We start from the raw sequence: 5000 nt of genomic DNA, 5'->3' as shown, positions 1-5000 counted from the left end.
CCTCCTCCCTCCCTCCCTCCACATCGCGCGACGCACGCACACACACACACACACACACACACACACACACACACACACACAGAGAAAAAAAGCAAAAAAAAGCACAGACTCAGCGTAACAGGCAGACAAGCAGAGATAAAGTGCCATCATGGCGCAGTAGTTAACTCAGCAGGCTTGCGGAATATGCATCTATATCATCACCACATCGCCACCCCCTTCTGGTCTAATCCTCCACCGATCGTGCTTGGAATCCATTTCCTGAGAACGGAACCACAGACCATTCTGTCGAGGGCCCATTTCCTTTGTGAAGGGGTCTTCCGAGAATTCTGTCCACTTCGCCAGAGAGCTGATACAAGTAGCCGGCTTCTGGTGTCCTCCGGTGTCTCTCTTTAAGGCACGATAGCCTCAGACTCATATTTTAGGAACGTAACACGAAACAGGTTCTGATATTTATATTATCTTATCACGCACTCCAAATCCGAAATCTTTTTTTTTCTTCTTCACTTTCTGCACCCTTCCTATGGGTATGGCCTTAAAAAACACACAAAAAAACACAAACAAACAAACAAAAAAACAACACTTTTTGAGATCACTCGCTTTGTTTATATGGTGTGTTAAAGACGTGGATGTATTATGTTTCTATACCCCCAAGCGGTATGTGAAATAAACTTCCTGCCTTGCATTGCCGTAAATGATTCCGAGATTTTCCATGTTCGTATTTATAGATATATCATATCAATGCATGGTTTTCCCTCTGTACGTGTGGACAGCTTGATTAATGTAACGAACGCAATTTATCACGCCCCGCCCTAAGCGCGTTGGGTTACGCTGCTGGTCAGGCATCTGCTTGGCAGATGTGGTGTGGCATATATATGGATTTGTGCGAACGCAGTGACGCCTCCTTGAGTTACTGATACTGAAGTGCCCTGTTATGTTCTGTATTCGCGTGCGTGGGATCATCTATAAGGGGGTAGGACCTGTCTGTAAAAATTGCGACCTCTAACCAAAGTTGTTTGTAGTCAAGCTGACCCCACAGGGGCTGAAACCGCGAAACGGGGATGTCAGGATTTCCCAGAATTATTGCACCCTGGCAGCATGTACGGCAATGGTCAGCACTCAGTGTGCAGTCAGAAGAAAGAATGCAGCCATCTCGCTGACGTGGGTGGATGGGTGGGGACGGCCACAAACAGACCAATGGTTACATCCAACTCATGTTTCGCTGTCCGGGTTATTCAGGCACGAGCAAGGACCTCGGGATATTGACTTCTTCTTCTTCTTCGTTCGTGGGCTGCAACTCCCACGCTCACTCGCATGTACACGAGTGGGCTTTTTATCGTTGACCGTTTTACCCCACCATGGAGGCAGCCATTCTCCATTTTCGGGGGTTGTTACGTACATGTGGATACCCCCACGTGATGGAGAGGGACCCTGAACCGATAATAATAATAATAATAATAATGACGAAGAAGAAGAAGACGAAGAGAATGGACATTTATAATGCTCACTGTCTCCATAGCACAGGGGCCAGAGCGCTGTCAATATAAAATAATGGTTACAAAAATCATAAGCGCAGAGCACTATAACACTATAATTGATATTTACAAACAAGAAGAATCTTATCTGCGAATGGCAAAGCAACACACACACACACACACACACACACACACACACACACACACACACACACACACACACACACACACACACACACAACCACCACCACCACCACCAGTACCACACACCAACACTCAGACATCGATGAAAGCAGAAATGCACAGCTGTGTTTTGAGGCCAGGTTCGAACTTTTTTGTTTTGTTTTCTTTCAGCATGGCGAATTGTGTTTCATTCCAGGTGACTGCGGAAGAAAAGCTGCTGACCTCAGCGGAAGACAAACAAACGGGCGTGCAGAAAGGAGTGCAGCAACTCCAACAGACCAGACACCTCGAAGAAACAGACGTGACCTTGGCAACAGAGACTGTCACTCCAGCACTGCTCTGCGCAGTGACAAGCGACGCCACTCCAGCCGAGCAATTAGTCAGCCACAACGACAGCTAGGATGCATCATCCACGGTCAGCTGTCACCGACAGAGGCCTGAACGGATCCTTCACCTTCACCTTCACCTATCCCATAACCCAGTGGAGGGTCGTCGGGGCACCGCAGATGATTTCCAGACCAGTTCTCTCCATCGGTTGCTGTCTCTGGCAGCTCTCTGGGAATGTGGGAAACACAGGTCTGTCCATTCTTTGATGTTGTCCTGCCACGTTTTCTTTCACCAACCTACTCTTCAACGAGCCCGTCGGATCTTGTCATGTTTCCGTACCATTTAATTCTAAGCTTTCTCCTCATGATGGCGATTAGGAGGTCATCGTGGGATCCAATGGCTTGTGTGATCTGACCTCAGCGTTCATGACGTGTTCAGTGTATGAGATGCCCAGTAGCTTTCGGAAGCATCTTATTTCCATGGCTTGGATCTTGTTCTGGAGCTCGGCAGTGAGAACCCATGTTTTGCCAGCTTTAATTCTCTCCATACGAACGGCGAAAGAGACGACGTTAACAGCGTTTCACCTCAATTACCATCATCAAAATATTGCAAGCGGAAGGCTCTTATACTGAAGAGGTGAATGTTGACAAAGAATACCACAATTCTGACGACGGAAGCTAAAGGTTGGGTCATTCAGACACCCACTGGACATCCGAGGGGTCTGTGTAGAGAAGAGAGGACTGGCCGTACTGATTGAGTTAATTCAACGTCTACAATGGTGGCAGGACAGTGGTTTCTACTTTCTGGACAGAGAGAGGGGGAGGGAGGAAGGTACAGGGGAGGCATTATCTCAGGTCTGGCTGAGCGACAATGTGAATTCTGTCCGTCCCTGTGCTGAGAGGTAGGTGATACCAATGGGAGGTTCAGAGGGGGGTGGGGAGTGAGAGGGACGGGGTGAGGAAGCTCGGACTGGTTCATGCGAGAGAAAGTAGGTACGACTACAAGGTCTCATCTGGTTCACGTCTGGTGGCGATGTGACATGGCATATGATAACTCACTACTGGGCCTCTTGAGGGAGCGGTGGGGATGGGCGGGGGAGGGGGGAGGGTGAACGGATGTGGCTGCCACTTCGTCTGTGTGTTTGTCTGTCTGCCTGTCCGTAGATCTATTCCGTCTCTATGCATGCCCCAACTTCTGCCCCGTGTATATGAGTGACCTGTTATTCAAGCATACCGCTCCGTCTGGAAATTTATTAGCAACCTGCCAATGTCACTGCTGAATATCTGCAGTCCTTTCTGGCATGTAAACTGGTATCGACCGGATCTGGGCTAGTTCTTTTAAAACACTCTACTTTTATTTGGTGGCGCCGTGGCAGACTCTGCCAGAAGTAAGACTTCTGGTCCAGTGTTCACCAGTGATCAGGGTTCGAGGCCCCCGTTCCAGTACGGTGTCGTGTCTTCGGGAAAGGGCGCTTAACTCATTTTGCCCACGTGTGAATGGGTTTCTGTCTCCGGTCAGGGAAGGTTAAAGGGGTGGAAGAAGAAAATTGAACCCCGCCTTCCCATGCTGAGCCACACACACACACACACACACACACACACACACACACACACACACACACACACACACACACACACACACTAGGTATGAATTAATTGTCCCGATGGCCGTAAAAGGGTATGGGACCTTTTTTCCCCTAAAATCTTGGCATAAAATCTAGCGTTGAAATTATGGAATCAAAACCTGACATGGGGAAAGAACACAGCTCTTTGCTTGGCGATCGATATTCTAAGGACGTCTGCATGTGGAGCAGTTAACCGGTTGTCTGTGTGTTTTGTTGCGGAGGGCAGGTGGTGAGACAAAGAGCGAGGAGAGGGGAATGGGTGGGGGTACAGGGGACGAGGCATTGCCCTGAATATAGATGTCCTGGGAAGAGTTCGGTATGAGTGATGTGTGAATATAGCCACTAGCCAGGTTGGCCATAGAATACAAAGTGAAAGGACAGCTTTTTTGCAGAAACAGTGCAGAGATGGAGTGTTATAATGTGTTGTACTGTATTGCGTTACATTTTGTCACATGTTTCTTTGTGCGTATGTGCGTGTGCGATATGTGTGTGTGTGTGTGTGTGTGTGTGTGTGTGTGTGTGTGTGTGTGTGTGTGTGTGTGTGTTATTTGTTTTTGTTTTTGTTTTTCGGGTTTGTTTTGGTTTTTTATTTTTGTTTTTTGTTTTTGTTTTTTGTTGTTGTTGTGTTGTTTTTGTTTGTTTTTGTTTTTGTTTTTTGTTGTTTTTTTTGGGGGGAGGGGTTATTTTGTAGTCGTCGGCATAATCATCATATTGGTCAGACGTGTTGTTTGATGGTTTGGCGCACTTCTTCGTTGGTGACATGACCGTTGGTGTACATGTACATAGCGATAACACATCTCATTTCCACAGCTTCAGTTCTTCTTGCCAAAATCCGCCCGTGAGGGCTCATGTGTCTCACGTGCATAATTGTAGGAAGATGGATTGTGTTTTATGTATTGCTGTTCAGTTTATTCACACACACACACACACACACACACACACACACACACACACACACACACACACGTAGTGATGGCCTAGAGGTAACGCGTCCGCCTAGGAAGCGAGAGAATCTGAGCGCGCTGCTTCGAATCACGGCTCAGCCGCCGATATTTTCTCCCCCTCCACTAGACCTAGAGTGGTGGTCTGGACGCTAGTGTTTCGGATGAGACGATAAACCGAGGTCCCGTGTGCAGCATGCACTTAGCGCACGTAAAAGAACCCACGGTAACAAAAGGGCTGTTCCTGGCAAAATTCTGTAGAAAAATCCACATTGATAGGAAAAACAAATAAAACTGCACGCAGGAAAAAATACAAAAAATGGGTGGCGCTGTAGTGTAGCGACGCGCTCTCCCTGGGGAGAGCAGCCCGAATTTCATACAGAGAAATATGTTGTGATAAAAAAAGAAATACAAATACACACACACACACATATATACATACATGCTCGGACG

This window comes from Babylonia areolata, chromosome 19, assembly GCF_041734735.1.
Source record: "Babylonia areolata isolate BAREFJ2019XMU chromosome 19, ASM4173473v1, whole genome shotgun sequence".
Classification (NCBI taxonomy): Eukaryota; Metazoa; Mollusca; class Gastropoda; order Neogastropoda; family Buccinidae; genus Babylonia; species Babylonia areolata.
Note: the sequence above shows the minus strand (reverse complement) of the source record.